We start from the raw sequence: 21445 nt of genomic DNA, 5'->3' as shown, positions 1-21445 counted from the left end.
GGTGGTGTATCCAAGTTTACTGATGATGTTAAATTAAGTGGAAAAGCAAATTGTACAGAGGATCTGGACAGTTTGCAGAGAGATACAAATTATCGGTTAACTGAGTGGGCAAGTGTCTGGCTGATGAAGCACAATGTTGGTAAATGGGAGGTCATCTACTTTGGAAGGTAAAAGAGGAAATCAGGTTATTATTTAAATGGTGAAAGCATGCAGTATGCTATTGTGCAGAGGGACTTGGGAGTGCTTGTGCAAGGCTGGCTTGCAAGACAACATTGAACCAAGAAGGAAAAAAGGGAATGGGCAGTCAGTGCAGATACTCCTGTGGCCATTCTCCTCAATAACATTGTTTCCTCTCCAACAGTATGCAAATTGAAGCACATGAGCCAGGAGAAAGCCACAGTAGCCAGGTCACTCACGCAAAGTCTGGATCTGGGGCACAGAAGGGAAGGGGTGGAGTTCGGGAAGAACAATGATAGAGGAATCATTGGTCAAATGAAGGTGATGAAGCATCCCAGATCATTAGTTGCCTCCCAGGTGCCAAGGACATATTGGGTGGAGTCCATGGCATACTTGAGAGAGAGAGAGAGAGAGAGAGAGAGAGACCAGCCAGAGGTCATGGTACAGTTTGCATAGCAGTTAGCACAATGCTATAACAGAGCTAGCAACCCACTGTCTGTAAGAAGTTTATACATTCTCTTCACGTCTGCATGGGTTTCCTCTGGGTGCTCAGGTTTTATCCCACCTTTCAAAGCAAACAGTGTTGTAGACTAATTTGGGAATTTGGGTGGCAAAGGGCCTGTTACTATGCTGTAGGTCTAAATTAAAAGAGAAACATTAGTACCAATGACATTAATAGGAAAGGGATGACGTCCTTAAGAGTGAATATAGCGAGTTAGGATGGAAGCCAAAAAGCAGAACTCAAGGGTGGTAATCTCTAGATTGCTGTCTGTGCCACACACCAGTGAGAGCAAGAAGGGGAAGATATGGAAGAGGAATGCATGGCTGAAGAATTGGTGTAGAGGGCAGGGGTTCAGAGTTGTGAATCTTTGGTACCTCTACTTGGGAAAATACAACTTGTACAAAACGGACAGGTTGTACTTGATCAGGACCAACATCCTTGTGGGCAAGTTTTCTCGAGCTGTTGGGGAGGATATAAACAAGGTCTTTAGGGGATGGAAACCAGAGTGTTGGATCAGATGATGGAGGAGTTGGTGGAAAGGGAGATGCAATTGAACATTACAGCACAATACAGACCCTTCAGCCTTCAATGCGTCTACCTATTTAAACCTACTCAGCTAAATTAAACCTTCCCAAGCTCATACTCATGACCCTTTTTTTTTTATATAAACGCATCTGTATGTCTGACCAAAAGTGTTTTAAATGTTCCTACTGTACTAGCCTCAACCACCACCCCTGGCAATGTGTTCCAGCTACCCACGACACTGTTAAAAAAAAATCATCCCTGAAATCTCCCTAAACTTTCCTCCTTCACCTGGTACAGATGTCCTTTGGTGTTTGCAACTCTCACTCCAGGAAAAAGGTGCTGGCTGACAACTTTATCTATGCCTCTTTTAACCTCTGATAAGTCACCCCTCATCCTTCTTCACTCCAAAGAGAAAGGGCCTAATTCTGCTAACCTTGGCTCATAAGATACACTCTCCAATCCAGACAACATCCTGATAAACCTTGTCTGCACCCATTCCATAGCTTCCATACCCTTTCTGAAAAGAGAATGGAACACAGCTCAATACTCTAAGTGTGGTCTCACCTAAGTTTTACAGAGCTGCAACATTATCTTATGACTCTTGAGCGCAATCCCCCAATGAATGAATGCCAGCATACCATAGGCCTTCTCAACTACCCTAGCAACCTGCACAGCAAACTTGAAAGATCTATAGATTTGGACCTCCAAGATCCCACTGCTCTTTCACATTTTTAAGAATCCTAATTATCCTCCAACCCCATGCCATTAACCCTGTACTCAGTCTTCAAGTTTGACCTTCCAAAATGCATCACCTTATAGTTATCTGGATTGAACTCCATCTGCCACTTTTCTGCCCAACTCTGCATCCTGTTGTAACCTATGACAACTTTCGACACAAACCATTACACCTCCAACCTTTGTGTCCTTTGCAAACTTACTGACCCATCCCTCCACTTACATTAAGCTCCTTGGCAAATATTTGCCCTCTTCTGATGTGAGCTGCAGACAATACTCTTTCTTAGATGTTCTGTGAGCTGGGCAACACAGTTATCAAATAGACTATTCATGAAGAAGATTTCTCAAAGGCAGGAAACAAAAAAGCATGTTTTTTTTAATATATGTCAAACATTTTAGAGAAATCTAAACAGACATGCAGTTATTCTTCTGTTTATCAAAGAATTATGGACCTCTAAATACTAAGACAAAATGTCATAAATCAAAAAGGTCGGGCATAAAGTTCAATGGGTTTGTTTCATGACTGAGGTGGGCAACGCTATTACTTTAAAGCCACTGGCATCCCACTTACTGGCCGCGCAGTGTCCCAGAATTGGAAGCCCTTTGTGGGGTTTCCACTGGGCCACCCTTAACTGGGAAACTAATTGTTTTTCCACTGATCATGACTGTCTCTAGGATCAGAGTGTTCGACCTTCAACTGGAAATGGGTGACTTTCAGCTCTCTTTTCCACTGTGTTTGGACAGTGCTCCTTTTCCACAGGAGCCTGTCCCAGTCTATTCCAGGTTAATTCCAGGGCCAGTGGAAAAGGGGTTATAGTTTGTATATTCAGCATAAATGGTCTTAAAAAGCTAAAAGTTTGTCAATGAAATGCTTTTAAATCAATCTTACAATCTAATTAAAATATGTTGAAATGCAAATACTTAAACAATTATTCTAAAAGTCGTAAATGTTAGAACACTTCAAACATTTTTTTGCAGAGATTGTTCAGCTCGTCACGATGACACACCACGCCATTAAAACTGTGTAGCTCAGAGAATTCAGACTTTCAGTGGGATTGGGCACAAAATATTGAAGTTCCCGTCCCTCAATGTGCTGCTCGCGTCCATGAAAACATGCACAGGGCAGCAGATGCGCCCCTTGTCAACCCCTCCGATCACTCGCGCTGTCGGTGTCAGCCACGACTTCTGGGCAATCGCGCTTTTCGCAGGAGTTCATTAGACGAATGCAAACGAAACTGCAATTTGCACACAACTGAGCGGCTTCTCGACTCCTATTCCAGGATCAAAATTGCAGGTCTCCTTCGGGTTTGTTCGTTTATTTGTCAGCAATGATCAAATGCTCGCCACCCCAAATTACCTGACGCACATGCAATAGTATCCCGCGTGTTGGGCAAATCGTGCCCATTTCAACTGTGCGAGTGGCAGGATACCTCTCTTTTCCGCGCCCCATTCACAAATGAGAAAGACAGCGGACAACGATTCTTACAGAGTGATTAATTCCCAAAATAAACATGTTTCACTATCAAATCGGAGAGATTTCTTGTGATCTGGATTTTCAGCCACGGATACGACAGCGCGAATACTCTATTTGAAGCGACGAGTCCACCCAGTTTCGTGTCGTGAGGGTTGACCTGCCCCCACCCCGGCGGCCGAGACCACGCTCACGGGGCTGCCCCCGGCGGCCGAGACCACGCTCACGGGGCTGCCCCCGGCCGCCGAGACCACGCTCACGGGGCTGCCCCCGGCCGCCGAGACCACGCTCACGGGGCTGCCCCCGGCCGCCGAGACCACGCTCACGGGGCTGCCCCCGGCCGCCGAGACCACGCTCACGGGGCTGCCCCCGGCCGCCGAGACCACGCTCACGGGGCTGCCCCCGGCCGCCGAGACCACGCTCACGGGGCTGCCCCCGGCCGCCGAGACCACGCTCACGGGGCTGCCCCCGGCCGCCGAGACCACGCTCACGGGGCTGCCCCCGGCCGCCGAGACCACGCTCACGGGGCTGCCCCCGGCCGCCGAGACCACGCTCACGGGGCTGCCCCCGGCCGCCGAGACCACGCTCACGGGGCTGCCCCCGGCCGCCGAGACCACGCTCACGGGGCTGCCCCCGGCCCCCGAGACCAGGGGAGGCGAACGCAACCATTCAAGGCAAACAACTCCACCTCGGGGATGAAGCGCTTCGAAAGGTTTCTTCGCTCTTTTCCCCTCCCCTTTGAGCAGGATAAATAATGCGAGAGAACTGTTTCACCCCCTCTCCGGCCCTAAAATGTGTTTGCGATCATTAGAACCCACCTGGCGAATGCGGTGTGGCGGGGTTGGAGAGATCCTGCCTCCCTGAGGAGAGGAGGGGGAAGGAGAGGAGGAGGGAGAAGAGGCCATCTTCTCCACTCCCCCAGTCTGTGGGGAGAGGCGTTCGGGTGGCGCTGGCCCGCTCTCCGCCTCCCTCTCACTGCAGGCGCTGCTCTCCTTTGGCATCGGTGCTGCGGATCCTTCCTGTCGGACTCGGGTGACGGACGCTCGGGGAGGGGAAAGGATGAGGCAGATGGAGGATTGGGTGGGGGAGGGGGGTAGACTTGGCTGCCAAGACGGGTAGGTCCGTGCGCCCGGGTGACTGCGGCACTCGCTGGCGACTCTGCCTCAAGACGATGGGGTGTGAGCGGGCGTCAGGGTCCGACAAGCACACGTTGATGCGATCACACGCAGTGCAGAATGCTGGTCGGAGAACCGTCTCATCCAACATCAGCCCCTCGACAATGCGGAGGGGCACACGACATCGCGTCCGAAGATGCGAGCTGCCAACGATTAGTTCCCTCTTCATTTGCAATACAAAGCAAAGCAGGAATTATTGTGACTGTAACCTCGAGTTTTTAAACATTAAAATGATCCTAAATTGTACAGAGCAGTTTATTCTAATAGCAATTACTAACCTATTATAACCAGCAAGTTATGCTTTCCTCCAGATTGCAGCATCACCTGTGTCCCCCTGCAAAAGTTGCGTGGTGTCCTTTCTCTTACTTTGTGAGGAGAATGAAGAGCATTATTGATCAAGCTAATGAAATAAAATTAGCAGGGTATCATAATCAAAGGAAAGCAACCAAGTTTGGAGGAGTTGTGGGCGGAAAAGGTTTTCAAAGCATGCAGAAGGATCTGGTCCAGCTGGGAAAATGGGGTGAACATTGGCAGATGGAATTTAATGCAGACAAGTGTGAGGGGAAGGACAGACCAAGAAGGGACACGCATGGTAAATGGTCGGGCACTGAGGAGTGCCATAGAGCAGAGGGATCTGGGAATACAGATGCATAATTCCCTGAAAGTGGTGTCACAGGTGGATAGGGTTTTAAAGAGAGCTTTAAAGTATTGAATATAGGAGTTGGGATATCATGGTAAAATTGTATAAGACATTGGTGAGGTCAAATTTAGAGGGTTGTGTGCAGTTTTGGTCACCTTCCTACAGGAAAAATATCAATACGGTAGAAAGAGTGCAAAGATTTGCTAGGGTGTTGCCCAGATTTCAGGAACTGAGTTACAAGGAAAGGTTAAACAAGATAGGACTTTATTCTCTGAAGCATTGAAGAATGAGGGGAGATATGATAAATATATTTTTAAATTATGAGGGGATAGACAGAGGAAATGTAGGTAGGTTTATTCGCAGAAGGAAGGTGAAATACAAATCAGAAGACATGGGTTAAGAGTGAAAGGGGAAAAGTTTAGGGGGAACTTTTTCATACAGAGAGTGTGGAAGTGATGAATGCAAGCTCAGTTTTAACATTTAAGAGGAATTTGGACATATGTGGATAGGAGAAGTATGGAGGGCTATGGACTCGGTGCAGGTCAATGCAACTAGGCAAAAAAAAAAGTTTGGCACAGACTAGAATGCCAAAGAAGGCTGTTTCTGTGCTTATAGAGAAATTTAAATAAAAAGGCTTCATTAAGAAAGTGCAGGTGAGATCTTAAGGGATTTTTAATGTGGGCAGAGTGAGTAATGGGAATGAGAGCCAGGGCAACAGTCTGCTCCACTTATAGAATGTGGGAAATTAAGGAAGTCATGAAAATCCCTGATAACTATACCTGCCAAGAAGTGTATCCAGCTTTACAAATCATGTTAATAAGCTGGAGTTCCATTAAATCTAGATCATTTGGGAGACAGATACGGTGATTGACAGCAGGTAGTCACACCCAAGAGGCAGGAGACAGGTGGCTGAGTGACCATGAGATGGAAAGGGGCAGTGATTATCAGCCTTTATCTTTCCACTCACTCAGCCTATTGCCATGGGTGGTCTGTGGTTAGTAAGGGATTATTTTAGGTGGTATGTGAATAGGAAAAAAAAAGGTTGAGAATACTGCTCTGTACTCAATTTCTTGAAACCACTGAAAGAGAGAGAGAGAGAAGTCATCCTGGTCTCAATTTCCCAGATTTCTGGACAGTGGCCAGGAATGATAGGTCCATCTGATTTTTCCATTCCTCAAGCCAGAAATAGCACCACATTTGCTCTCTCTGTCATTATCAACTCTGAGCACAAATTGTTTATTTTCTCACTGCACAGATTTACCACAGAGAGCATATATCTGAACTTGACCATTGGTAGATTTTAAGATTTATTTTCTTATATCAACATTGATGTAACCTTCAGAAGAGTACTGAGATGAGTACATAATTGGTGCTTTTGATTTACAATTAATTTCAAGAGAATTCTGTGAAATCTCACATTTTCTCCTCTCTTTCCTTTTGATCAAGAGCTTTGTGTTCATCAACTTTCCTATGTGCCAAGGAGTAGTCACTGGAATTTATGAGGTTTGGTATGATGTTAGAAATCCTGGCAAATTTCTTCAGAGGTGTGGTGGAAAGTGTGCTGACCGGCTGCATTGTGGGGACACCAATACTCCTGAGTGGAAAGCTCTGCAAAAGGTAGTGGACACAGCCCAGGACATCACAACCAAAACCCTCCCCACCATCGAGAACATCTACAGAGAAGGCTGCCATTGGAGATCAGCACCAAGGATCCATGCCACCCAGCACACATTCTGTTCTCACTGCTGCCATTAGGAAAGAGGTATTGGTGCCACAAGACTCGCACCACCAGGTTCAGGAACAGCTGCTACTCCTCCTCTATCAGACTCCTCAATGAGAAACTCAATCAGTAACTCATTTAAGGACTCTTATTTTTGTATGTTATTAATTTTTTTCTCTTTGCACAGTCAGTTTGTTTGCATTTATTTGTTTAAATGTTTACATTGGGTACAGTTTATTTGCTTTGCCAGTAAGTGATAATTCTGCCGCTCCCGCAGGAAAAAGAATTTCAGGGTTGTATTTACTCTGACAATAAATCTGAAAATCATCTGGAATAACTTTTGAGTGATTTGGAAGTGTCTTTTGAACCTACAATAATCAAAGTAATTTTGTGTTAAAATCCTTAAATTTAGGAATGGGATTTGTCATTTGGCCATTGAGCCTGCCCCACCATTTCATCAAGGCTGATTTACTTTCCTTTTTAATCCCATTCTTATGCCATTACCCTTGGTTTCCTTCCTAATCAAGAACTGATCTACCTCTGTTTTGAATGTACCCAAAATCTTGACCTCCACGGCCATCTGCAGCAATGAATTCCAGAGGTTCACTACCCTCTGGTCAAAGAAATACCTTTTCACCTCTGTTTTAAAAAGACTTTTTGCATTCTGAGACTGGTTTCTCTAGTCCCACCATAGGATACATCCTCTTCATGACCATGTGATAGGTTCCAATGAAATTCCTCCTCACTCATCCAAACTCCAGCGAGTGCAGTCCCAGAGCCATCAAACACTCCTCATATGATCACCCCAATCCATGCTCCAGCCTCATTTGCCCTTCCTATAATACTCTGCATTCAAATTCTCTTTCTCCAGGCCTAACAGTATCTTTTTCCACAACCACTCTATGATATGCTCTGTTGCTCTGCTTCCCATCCCTCAAGCATCTCTCGTTTCACACCCTCCCCTCACCCTTCCATTTAAGAATGCTATGGACTCAACCCAGAGGTCCCTGACCCAGAGGGCAACATGCCATTTAGGAGTGTCGATTTATCCACAGAATCTCTGAACCGTTCCTCTCTATAGAGTGATGAATTGAGAACAAATATAGTTAGCATAGCAGTTAGCGCATCACTGTTACAGCACCAGCGATCGGGACTGGGGTTCAAATCGAGTGTTGCCTGTAAGGAGTTTGTACATTCTCCCCGTGTCAGTGTGGACTTCCTCCGAATGCTCTAGTTTCCTCCCACCATTCAAAAAATATACTGGACATTGTTGGTCAATTGGGTGGCACAGGCTTGTGGACCGGAAGAGCCTGTTACTGCTCTTTAAAATCCGCAATATAAATGTTCTTATTTGGAGTCATAGAGTTTTACAGCATGTAAACAGACTCTTTGGCCCAACTTGTCCATCCCAACCAAACTAGTCTTATTGCTTGCATTCAGCCTATAAATCATTCCTATGCATGTACCTGTCTAAATGTCTTTAAATGTTACAATTGTCCCCTACCTACCATGTCCTCTGGCAGCTCATTCCATCTACCCATCACCTCTGTGTCAGGAAACTGCCTCTCAGTGCTTCTCGGCCTTTTGGCTAAGATCAGGTATTGGAAGCTTCCCCTCAGGTTCCTCTTGAATGTTTTCCCTCGCATCTTAAATCTGGTTTTGGATTCCCCTGCTCTTGGAAAAAAGGTCATATGACTATAACCCTTATGATTTTATAAACATCTAAAGTCCTTCCTTTAGGTGCCTCTGGACCAGGGACAAAAGTCTCAGGCCTCTCCTTAAACTCAAGCCTTCCATTTCTAGTAACATTATCTGGAATTTGTTCGACAGCTTTGCTAGTTTAATTAAATATCTCTGATAGCTGGGTGACCAGAACTGTGCACAATCTTACCAACTCCTTCTGCTGTTGAACAAAATGTCCCTGTTCCTGTGCTTAATGCCCGAAATGAAGAAGGCAAGTATACCAAATATCCTCATTATCATCCTATCTGCTGTGTCGCCAGTTTCATGGAAATATGTACATGTCTCCCCTTCTTTGTTCTGCAGCAGTCACCTGCATCCGACTATTCACCGTGTAAGTCTTGCCCTGGTTTGATGCTACCAAATTGCAACATCTATTGTTGGAAGAAAGTGTTGTGCTATCAAATTAAAAACAGAGTCTTCAAAATTTACAAGGATGCTTCCAGGACTTAAACTGAGCTATAGAGAAAGGTTATGGACTTTATTCCTTGGAGCAATGGAGAATAAGGGTAGATTTGATGGAGGTATACAAAATTATAAGGGGTATGGATAGGGTAAATGCAAGTAGGCTTTTTCCACTGAAATTGAATGAGACAAACTAGTGGATATACATTCAGGGTAAAAGGTGATAAGAGTGTGGAACAACTTGCCAGCAGAAGTGGTGGATGCAGGTTTGATTTTAACATTTGGATAAGTACATGTATTGGAGGGGAGTTGTCCGGTTTCAGGTCAATAGCATTAGGTGGAAAAAAATAGTTCAGCAGAAACTAGATGGGCTTATTATGTATTATGTATTCTATGGTTCCCTGAAAAAAAATGTAAGTATATAAAAGACTTTTCAGAGCTGCCAAGTTCTCCAAATGTAACCCTGCATAATTAATTTAGAAGGGGAAAGAACATGACTGATCATAACCATTTCCTTCATGGGAAGCAACATCCCTGTGGAGTGTAACCTCTACAATATATGGACATTTCTAAAATAAAAACTAAACTGTGTACAAAGCAAAACAGTGAAAATTCAGGAACTGAAAAGAGCTATCATTTGTTGAACAAGTAATGTTTGGAGGTGGTTACTTGTGACCTTGAAACCAAAACTTTCAAATTTATAATTGCAACTTGGATTTTGAAGATTTATAAAGGAAAATAACAAACTTCACTGCATGCAAAATAAGCAAGACCAAGAAGCTGGTGATGGATTTCTGGAAGAATGGTGACATAGGCATGTCTAGGGTACGGCAGCTAGGCCACCTGTCATGGGTGCCACTTGCAGGGGGTGCCATTGTCTTCACCTTGCCTGCCCAATATCTGAATCCCTAGCTCAACAATGAATCTCCATCCCAGGGGTGCAGTGCTGCTGGGGTGCACAAACACCCTGGAGGGCCACTCCAGCACTTCGCTGGCCGGCATCTCATCAGGTCACTTCGGGGCCGCTACAGCACCCGCTCAATGCAGGATCAATGGGCAAAATGACCGTCTTCCTTACCCATAATCCCCCACATGGCTGAGACTGTTCTGCCAGTGCCAGCACCAGGGAAACACAGAGTGTGGGTAATGGGTAAGGAAGATGGCTATTTTGCTCTTTGATCCCACATTGAGCAAGGTGCCAAAGTGGCCTGATGAAATGCCGGCCCGGTGAGGTGCTGGACCGGTGGTCCAGTGAGCTCTAGCAGCACTGCACCCAGGGCTGGCGCTACATTAGGCCAACCAGACCTCAGAGGGGGCACTGGTGACCCTCTGAACAATCGCAGGTAAGACTTTATTTCACCCTGAAGTGGCAGCAATGTTTACGTTTGAATCCCGCAAAGTGCAAGGGGAGAGATTATGTGCATGGAGCGGGGAAAAAAACCTGTACATGACTTGCCTAATGTTTATCTTCACTGGGAGACTCCTTGTGCAGTGGACTCTTGCAAAACAAAGGGAAAGTCAGAGTTTTCATTGAAGTATGCGGGAAATGCAGCAGTGAGAATTCAAATTCACCTCAACCTGCCATGTGCATGTTCTGTTCCCCACTGAAGCCAGGCAGAATCATTCCAGGATGAGAAGGGCTGCAGGCTGCCCTTCTCAACTCCGCAGTCAGGCCAATTTGGCCTGGCCTTGGGTGTGGGAGGGGTGACATTCAGTCACTGCCGTTGTGACAGCAGTTAACAGCAATGTGTTCTCCGGACAGCACACTCCTGTGCCCAGTTCTGGAGAGGCTGCAAGTCAATATACTGTATATTCAACATGCTGGTTTCTCAAACATAGCAAATGAGTCCAATTGCATCATAGGCGTAAAGGCTTTAAACAGAGAAGGGGGAGGGAGGGAGAGAGCGAGAGAGACTGCTTCTCTCCATGAAAAACCTTTCACCCGTTCCACTTCTAACCCTGTTACAATGAACCCAGCTGTGAGGAACGGTGCTGATTTAGGCTGCTTTGGAAAACCAGCTAACAATTTTTAAAAAACCCATCCAACCCCAGCCATATGCTCTTCACCCCTTTGCCATCATGAAGAAGATTCACAAGTGTGAGATCGAGCATCACTAGATTCAAGGACTTTTCTGCCATTACCAGATTCTTGAATGAACCACACAACAGCCTTTGCTCTCTAGCTATTGATCTCTCTGTAATTACAGGTATATACTTCTGCACTCTGTGTTGCTGTATACTGTGAGGTGTTTAGCAGGTCTGCTAACAAAACTAACTCATTGCACAATAAATTTGAACTTGAAATTACACAAAGGTAGTTCTAATTTGGAAAGTAGTTGCAACAAATGAGAATGTTGGTGCCTATGTACATTGTTCTTATGTGCATGACAATAAACATTATTGATTCAAGGGAGACATCAGGGGTAAGTTTTTTTACACAGAGAGTTGTGGGTGCCTGAAATGCCTTGCCAGGGATGGTGGTGGAGGCTGAAACATTAGGGACATTTAAGAGACTCTTATACAGGCACAAGGATGGAAGAAAAATAAAGGGTTATGAGGTAGGGAGGGTTTAGTAATTGTTAAAAGAATATATGGGTTGGCACAACATCAAGGGCCGAAGGGCCTGTCCTGTGCTGTAATGTTCTATGTTTTAATATGGTAGGTGAAATTTAATTCAAACAACCAAATAGTTCAATGAAGAAAAAAAATGCATGCTATATAAGAAAATTATGTCCAAAAACCTTGTGACTTGATTCCCCAACTAAACGTTGAAGAAAAAAAAACCAATAAAAATAAATTTGAACAACATATACTTGATGCTTTTCACATTGCTAAATGTTACAGAGCTATCCAATGGGAAAACAGGCCCATCAACCTAACTCACCCATGTACCTAGCCTGTCTGAGCTAGTTCTATTTTCTGGTGTTTGGTCCATAATCCTTCTCACCCTGTCCTGTCCACGTACCTGTCCCAAATTGGTTTTAAATGTCGCAATCATCCTTGTCGCGACCACTTCTTCTGGCAGTTTGATCCATTTGCTCCTGCATGGTAAAAATGGCCACTCGGATACCTTTTAAGGCTTTCCTCTTCAGTCTGAATCTTTTTTTGCACCATTTCCAATGTAATGGCATCCTTCCTCCAGCAGGGGAACCAAAACTGCACACAATATTCCAAATATCATCTTACCAGTGTCTTATCCAACAGTAACATTCCAATTCCTGTACTTAATGCCCTGATCAATGATGGCAAGTGTGTTCATGCCTTCTTCACCACCTGATCAAGCTGTATCAACACTTTCAGATATTTAACTTCAGTGTAAAGCAAATAAAATTTGGCAGATATTGGTTAAGATTGGTTAAAGAGTGTGTTGAATCTCGACTCCTCACCCTATTTCATATGAGCATTCATCTGCCCTCCAAGATGGTTCATTCTAGCATTCCTCTGTTCTTCATACTTTTTTCATGCTTCTCCTATCTGTAACTCACTCTAGTTCACATCAACCACAGATCCCTCTCTTGCACAGGGCCCTACCAATTACGATGCAAGTTCTTCCCTGGTTTAACATTAAAATATCCATGTTAAATTCCATCTGCCATTCTATGGATTACTCCCCAATTTGATTTAAATCCCTTTGCAATCTTGGATAACCTTCACTGTCCACTATGCCACCAACTTTTGTATTCCCTGCAAAATTACGAACCACATTAATAATATGGTCATCAATGCCAATTTTGTTTGCAGTTGGCTAGCTTAGCCAGAATCCCATGTGATCCAAACTAGATTTATATGTCAGGGTAATTTTGTTTTTTCCATTGATCAAAATACTATTAGTTTCAAGTTAAATATGGAAGAGGATAGGTCTGGTCCTCGGGTTGAAATTTTAAATTGGAGGAAAAACAATTCTGAGGGATTGAGAAAGGATCAAGAAGGCGTGAATGGGAGGCATAAAGAGGAGGAAGTGCTTGCTGCCTTAAAGCAAATAAAGGTGGATAAATCCCCTGGGCCTGACAAGATATTCCCTCGGACCTTGAGGGAGGCTAGTGTACAAATTGCAGGGGCTCTGGCTGAAATATTTTTAAAATGTCCTTAGCCACGGACGAGGTACCAGAGGATTGGAGGTTGCTCATGTTGTTCCATTGTTTTTAAGAAGGCCTCTAAAGTAACCCTGGAAATTATAGGTCGGTGAGTCTGATGTCAGTTGTAGGTAAATTACTGGAAGGTGTTATAAGAGATCGGATATACAAGTATTTGGATAACCAGGGACTGATTACAGATAGTCAACATGGCTTTGTACATGGTAGGTCTTGATTAACCAATCTGATAACATTTTTTGAGGAGGTTACCATGGAAATTTATTAAGGAAAGGATGTGGATGTTGTCTACATGACCTTTGTAAGGCATTTGACAAGATCCTACATGGGAGGTTAGTCTAGGAAGGTTCAGATACTCAGAATTCATGGGGAAGTAGTGAATTGGATTCAACAATGACTGGCCGGGGGAGGAGTCACGTGATGGAGTAGTGGCCGGTCAGGGAATTCCAGCCCTCTCCCGAAAAGTTTAAAAAAAAACACACAAAGCACAAAGGTACAAGATTAAAATTTATAATAAAGTAAAAATAAAGATGAGAAGAAAATGGCAGCGAAGAGAGAAAAGTCGAAAACAACGGGAAGAAAAGAGGAAGAAAGAATGTCGGAAGAAGAAGGTGAAGGCCTTACCTGTCCGAAGAGGCCCGCCACGGAGAGAGAAGCCCGCTCCCGCAGGTCAGTGGAAGTCCCGGGCTCGGGACTACAAAAATGGCTCGCAGAGCCGAGTAAAAGTGCGCAACCACGCATGAAAAAAAACACACTGACGGGAGGGGGGAACAGCTGCGGAGTCGATCTCCACAGCTGAGAGAGACACCTGCAACACAGCAGCAGGTGCAGAACACAGACAATAACGACAACAAGAAAGAAGAGAATAAAAAGAAAACAAGGAAACAACAGATGGTCAATCCAGAGGAAGAAGAAGAAGAAGAAGAAGAACAGAAAGAAGTGGAAGAAAAAGAGAAAGGCAAGACAATGGATGTATCTTTTTTTAAAGAATATATGGAATCAGTGAAAGAATGGCAATTACAAGAATTTAATGAGATAAAAAGAAGAATTAAGAATGCAGAAGAAAAAATGAATAAAATGGAAACGACCATATCAGAGATAGGAAAAAGAGTGGAAAATATGGAAGAACAAGAAATAATTGTAGAAATGGAAGTAGAGGACTTAAAAGAGAAATTAGAAGAATCTAATAAAAAAGTTAAAGAGGCACAGGAGCTGTTAGCTCAGAAGATAGATATAATAGAAAACTATAATAGAAGAAATAATATAAAGATAGTGGGCCTTAAGGAAGATGAAGAAGGCAAGAATATGAGAGAATTTATAAAAGATTGGATCCCCAGGGTCCTAGGAATACCAGAATTACAGGAAGAAATGGAAATAGAGAGGGCACATAGAATATTAGCCCCGAAACCACAACCGCAGCAAAAACCAAGATCCATTTTAGTAAAATTTTTAAGATATACAACAAGAGAAAATATATTGGAGAAAGCAATGAAGAAAGTAAGAGAAGACAAAAAGCCACTGGAATACAAAGGTCAAAAAAATTTTTTCTATCCAGACATAAGTTTTGAACTCCTGAAGAAGAGGAAGGAGTTCAATACACCAAAAACGATCTTATGGAAAAAAGGATATAAATTTATGTTAAAGTACCCAGCGGTACTTAAAATAGTTATTCCAGGGCAACAAAACAGACTATTCTCGGATCCAGAGGAAGCAAGGAAATTTCCAGAACAACTACAAAACAAGCAAAGAGATGAAGACATGTAATGAGAGTAAAAATGACCACGAACTATATGTATGTGTGTAAAGAGGTATATGTGTGTATATATATATATATATATATATATATATAGTGTGTATACATGAATGTATCCGTATTTAGAGGAAAATATATAGAGTATAGACAAGAATTAATAAGGGAGGGAAAGGGAATAGAGGGAATAAGGAGGGAATTAAAAGAGTGACCTTTGTTACATATGAAAATTGAAATCTTTTCTGCGGGGGGATGGGTGGGGAGGAGTTACGGTCACTACAAAATCAGTTGACGTTTGCGAGTGAATTCGCAAATCCAAATGAAGAGGGGAGATGTGGTTGCCCGACAAGGGATAAAGGGCAACTCAGGAGGGGGAGGGGAGAATGGGGTTAAAGAAGTTTTAAATAGGAGAATAAGGAAAATGTTTGATGTTTTAGAAATGTTGTCTTATAAAGTGTTCAAAACAAGAAAGCAGAAATGGATAAGAAGGAAAGGTGATGATGGAGAAACGGAAAGAGAAGATAAACAAAGTATGAAATGGCTACGCTGAACTATATGACTTTAAATATTAATGGAATACATAACCAAATTAAAAGGAAGAAACTGCTAAATTTACTGAAAAAAGAAAAGATTGATATAGCATTTGTGCAAGAAACACATTTAACTGAATTGGAGCACAAGAAATTAAAGAGAGATTGGGTAGGACATGTAACAGCAGCGTCGTATAATTCAAAAGCAAGAGGAGTAGCTATATTAATTAGTAAAAATGTGCCAATTAAAATAGAAGAGGAAATAATAGATCCAGCAGGGAGATATGTAATGATAAAATGTCAGATATATTCGGAGTTTTGGAATCTACTCAATGTATATTCACCTAACAAAGAAGATCAAAAGTTTATGCAAGATATTTTTTTGAAGATAGCAGATACGCAAGGGAACATATTAATCAATAAATATGAGGTTACGTATGATACAATATAACTGATTACACAGACTATACATTACACCTCAAAAGTTAAATAAATGGGACCCAACAGTATCTGATAGATGTTTTCGATGTAAAAAAGAAATGGGAACAACAATTTATGCAATCTGGACATGTGAGAAAGTAGAAAAATTTTGGGAAGATCTAAACCAAATATTAAATAAAATTACAGAAAACAATATACCAAAAAATCCAGAGATCTTCCTCCTAAATAACATAAAAAACAAAGAATTTGGAATTGATTTGGATGGTGCACAAAATAGATTTGTTAAGATAGCTCTAGCCGTAGCAAAAAAATGTATTATGTTAACCTGGAAATTGGAAGATAATTTGAAAATACAACAAATAGAAATGAATAAATATATTCCATTAGAAAAAATAACATATAGTTTAAGAAATAATATTGAAATATTTGAACAAATATGGGAGCCTTACATGAAACACAATAGAGAAAACCTTCCGGGGACATTCACTACCTAAATTAACGAAAGGAGAAAGAAATGAAAAGAATTGACTCAGTGGAATTTCTTGTTTATTTTTATTGAATGACAACATTGTTTGACTGGTTTAATGTATCTTAGATTTTGTACTTTAAATGGATGGGGGGGGGAGGTAGGGAGGGTGGGATGGGATGAGGGGGGGAGAAAATGACACTGTATATATTTGAAAAGGAAAATGTATGTATCATGGTCAATGTGGTTTATGGTGTGAAAAATAAAAAATTATTAAAAAAAAACAATGGCTGGCCAGGAGAAGCCAGAAAGTGGTGGTAGATGATGGCTTCTCAGACTGGAGGCCTGTAACATGTGTGTGCCTCAGGGATAGGTGCTGGGACCATTGATGTTGTCATCTATATCAATGATCTGGATGATAATGTGATAAATTGGATCAGCAAGTTTGCAGATGACACTAAGGTTGGAGGTGTTGTGGACAGCAAAGAATGTTTTCAAATCTTGCAGAGGGATCTGGACCAGCTGGCAAAATGAGCTTAAAAATGACAGATAGAATTTAATGCAGACATATATGAGGTGTTGCATTTGGAAGGACAAACCAAGAAAGAACACACACAGTAAATGGTCGGACACGGAGGAGTGCAATAGAACAGAGGGATCTGGGAATACAGACACATAATTCCCTGAAAGCAACATCAAAGGTTGATAAAGTTGTAAAGAGAGATTTAGGAATATTGGACTTAATAAATAAAAGTATTGAGTGTAGGAGTTGAGATGTCATGGTAAAGTTGTATAAGATATTGGTGAGGCCAAATTTGGAGTATTGTGACATTTTTCGTCACCTAACTATGGGAAAGACATCAATAAAGTAGAACGAGTGCAGAGAAGGTTTACTGGGATGTTTTCTGGACTTCAAGAACTGAGTTACAGGGAAAGATTAAACAGTTAGGACTTTATTCCCTGAAGTATAGAAGAATGAGGGGAGAGTATTTAAAATTATCAGGGGTACAATCCAAGTAAATGTAGGGAGGCTTTTACCATGGAGGGTAGGTGAGATAGAAACCAGAGGACATGGGTTAACGTTGGAAGGGGAAAGGTTTAGGGGGAAACGTCTTCGCACAGAGTGTGGAACGAGCTGCCAGCTGAGGTGGTGAATATGGGCTCAATTTTAACATTTAAGAAGAATTTGGATAGGTATATGGATGGGAGGGATGTGCAGAGCTATGGACTAAGTGAAGGTCAGTGGGGTTTGGCAGAATAATAGTTTGGCATTGACTAAAAGGCTGAAGGGCCTGTTTCTGTGCTATCATGTGTTATGGTTCTAATAGTTACAGAGAGCATGACTACACAGTACAGGCCCTTCAGCCCATGATTTGTTAACCTATGGAATACTATTCCATAACAATCTAATTTTTTCCCACCCACACCCAAAACTTACTATTTTTCTTACATTCATGTGCCTATCTCAGAATCCTTTGAATGTCCCTATTGTACCTGACTCCACCACCACTTCCAGCAATGCATCTAGGTGCCCACCACCCTCCGAGCAAAAAAATGTACCCATGACATCTTCCCTGAACTTTCTTTCTTCCACTCAACAACTGATGTCCTCCAGTATTTGCTATGGTCGCCCCAGGATAAAAGTGCTGCCTGTACTCATTGTCTTCACCCCTACTAATCTTTAATACACCCATTAAGTCACCTCTCATCCTTCGTCATTTCAAAGAGAAAGCCCTCACTTTGTCAACCTTGTTTCTTATGACATATTATCCAATCCAGGCAACATCCTGCTAAATTTTCCTTGCACCTTCCCCAAAGCATCTACATCCTTCCTGTAATGAGGTGACCAGAACAGAACACAATCCTCCAAGTGTGATCTAACCAGAGTTTTGAGAGATGCAACATTACTTCACAGGTCCCTGGCTAATGAAGGCCAACACACTCTACCCCTTCTTTGAGTGATCTATGGATATAGACTCCCAAGATCTTGCTGTCCCTTTCTGACTACAATTAAAAGTCCTGCCATTAACCACAAACTCTGACTTCAAGTTCAACCTTCATACTTACCCAGATTGAACTCCATCTGACCCTTCTCTTCCTAACTCTACATCCTGTATGTTGTTGTATTCTTCAACAACCTCCACTATCCACTGTGATAGTACAGAATACTATCACCAATGTATATATTTGCATATATTTACATATAGTAGTAGTGATTGGCTGAGAGCCATAGGCTGAGAGCCATAGGCACGCCTACTGGCAGGTCATAAAGGGCTGCTCCTAACCAGACCCAGGTCAGTCTGGACTGGTCGACCTCAATGTAATACCCTCCAGTCTTTTGCTAATAAAAGCCTTGGTTTGAGTCATTCGAGGCGCTACATCCACAACACCTTCAACCTTTATTTCATCTGCAAATTTAATGACCCATTCTTCCACTTCTTCATCGAAGTCATTTATAAAACTCACAAAGGACAGAGATCCCAGAGCAGATCCCTGTGGTACACCACTAGTCACTGACCTTCACACAGTATACATTCCATCTATTACTCCTCTCTGCTTTCTGCAAGCCTATTCCAAATCCAAACAGCCAGGGTTCCTTTGGTCCCTTGCCTTATCATTTAATGAGCCTACCTGAGGAACCTTGTCAAATGCCTTACTAAAATCCATTTATACCACATCTTCCAATTTATCTTCATCAATTTCCTTTTGTCACCTCCTCAGAAAACTCATTTAGGCTTGTGAGGCATGTGTAGTGCCTCTCATGAAGCCATCTTGACTGCCTGAGAAGACTATGCTTCTCTAAATGCTCACGTGTCCTGTCCCTAAGAATCTCCAATTGTTTGCTCAGCACTGACAAAATACTCACTGGTCTACAATTATCAAGATTCTCCCTCTTACCTTTCTTGAGCAAGGAGACTTCATTTGCCATTCTCCAATCCTCCAGTACCTCTCCTGTGGCCAGGGAGGATGCAAAGATCATCCATAACACTCCAGCAATCCCTTCCTTTACTCTTTACTTTTGTGATAAACTGGGTAGATGATGAACAAATTTAAGTTCTTGGGAGTCACCATTTTGGAGGATATTTCTGACATCAGAAACCCTGGCAAATTCCTACAGAGGTGCATCACAGTCTGGTATGGGGACACTAATACCCCTGAGTGTAAAGCCCTGCAAAAGATAGTGGACCCAGCCCAGAACATCACAGGCAAAACCCTCCCCACCATCGAAGATGTTGCCATCGGAGAGCAGCACCAATCATCAAGGATCCACATTGCTCAGCACATGCTCTATTCTCACTGCTACCATGAGGAAAGAGGAAGAGGTGCCACAAGGCTAGCACCACCAGGTTCAGGAACAGCTGCTACACATCCACCATCAGACTCCTCAACAACCAACTCAATCAGGGACTAATTTAAGGAGTTTTACTTTTGTACTTTATTGATTTTTAAATTCTCTCTGTATTGCACAGTCAGTTTGGTTACATTCCTTTATCAGATTACATTTCTTTATTTGTTTACTTGTGTATGTTGCATACAGATTTGTTTGCATTACCAACTAGTGGTAATTCTGCCGGGCCCATAGGAAAAAGAATTTCGGGGTTGCATGTGATGTTGTGTATTGTCTCTGACAATAAAACTAAAATGTACTGTCTAGTGCTGGGGACTTATCTATCCTAATACATTTAAGAAGATCCAGCACTTCCCCTGTGTTAATTTTAACATGCTCTTGCACTTGCACCTGTTCCACATTCATTTCACATTCAGTCAGGTCCTTTTAAAGGGACTTTTCCACAAAGGACACACCTTGGTGATTTTGTGACTGAGAGAGAGACTCCAGGATGGTCTGCTGCCTCCATTGGACTCGGGACATAGATGTCTTGGAGTCAATGGCCTCACGAGGGTTGATGCTAACTGGTGTCACCAATGTACATAGTGTATATAGTTACTGTATCTAGACTGTGCTTACAGCGATTGGCTGAGAGCTAAGCCACGCCTACTGTCTGGGCCTTAAAGGGTTGTGTCCCTAGCCAGGTCGGATCATTCCGGACTGGTCGGCCACCTGTGAAGAGCTCCTGTCTTTTGCTAATAAAAGCCTTGGTTTGGATCAACAAGTCTTTGGTTCTTTCGACGAGCTCTACAGGAACCATAAGTCTGACCCAGTGGTTGAGAGGATCCACCTCCTCCATGCCAACCCCCAATATGCCTCCATCTGGACAGACACAAGGGCACAGTTTCCATCAGGGACTTGGCTCCTTCAGGGGCCCTGTAGTCCGCTGCTAATCACCCCTCACCTTCATCGCACATGATGCACTTGACCTCTGGTATCCTGCTTCTGGGAGGGTATACCAGGCACAGCGCCCAACCACCAGCACAACACTGATGGATATGAACGGGAGCCCGAAACCGTCCAGGACTCCGCTGCTGCACCGCAGCCACAACCGGTTCTACGATGGTCCCAGTGAACAACCAGACTGCCTGATAGGCTGAACTTATGACTTCAAATAGTAAAGGTGTTCTTTGGCTTGGCTTCGCGGACGAAGATTTATGGAGGGGGTAAAAAGTCCACGTCAGCTGCAGGCTCGTTTGTGGCTGACAAGTCCGATGCGGGACAGGCAGACACGATTGCAGCGGTTGCAAGGGAAAATTGGTTGGTTGGGGTTGGGTGTTGGGTTTTTCCTCCTTTGCCTTTTGTCAGTGAGGTGGGCTCTGCGGTCTTCTTCAAAGGAGGTTGCTGCCCGCCAAACTGTGAGGCGCCAAGATGCACGGTTTGAGGCGTTATCAGCCCACTGGCGGTGGTCAATGTGGCAGGCACCAAGAGATTTCTTTAGGCAGTCCTTGTACCTTTTCTTTGGTGCACCTCTGTCACGGTGGCCAGTGGAGAGCTCGCCATATAACACGATCTTGGGAAGGCGATGGTCCTCCATTCTGGAGACGTGACCCATCCAGCGCAGCTGGATCTTCAGCAACGTGGACTCGATGCTGTCGACCTCTGCCATCTCGAGTACTTCGACGTTAGGGGTGTAAGCGCTCCAATGGATGTTGAGGATGGAGCGGAGACAACGCTGGTGGAAGCGTT

General features: G+C 43.3%; 1 long non-coding RNA gene across 2 annotated transcripts in view; it reads right to left on the bottom strand.

Moving 5' to 3' along the window:
• LOC138756386 (uncharacterized) overlaps positions 1 to 18531 on the bottom strand; it is a 77795-nt gene extending 59264 nt beyond the window's left edge. The window contains exons 1-3 of one of the 2 annotated variants that reach the window (XR_011353038.1): positions 18436 to 18531; positions 4864 to 4950; positions 4229 to 4748 (exon numbers count right to left, since the gene is read on the bottom strand). This is a non-coding gene — a long non-coding RNA (uncharacterized lncRNA). The remainder of the gene's footprint in view (positions 1 to 4228; positions 4749 to 4863; positions 4951 to 18435) is intronic. The other variant, XR_011353037.1, reaches the window with a different exon arrangement.
• Positions 18532 to 21445: the final 2914 nt, after the last annotated feature.

The sequence above is a fragment of the Narcine bancroftii genome, chromosome 3 (assembly GCF_036971445.1).
Source record: "Narcine bancroftii isolate sNarBan1 chromosome 3, sNarBan1.hap1, whole genome shotgun sequence".
Classification (NCBI taxonomy): Eukaryota; Metazoa; Chordata; class Chondrichthyes; order Torpediniformes; family Narcinidae; genus Narcine; species Narcine bancroftii.
This window is presented reverse-complemented; position numbering and strand designations above follow the sequence as displayed.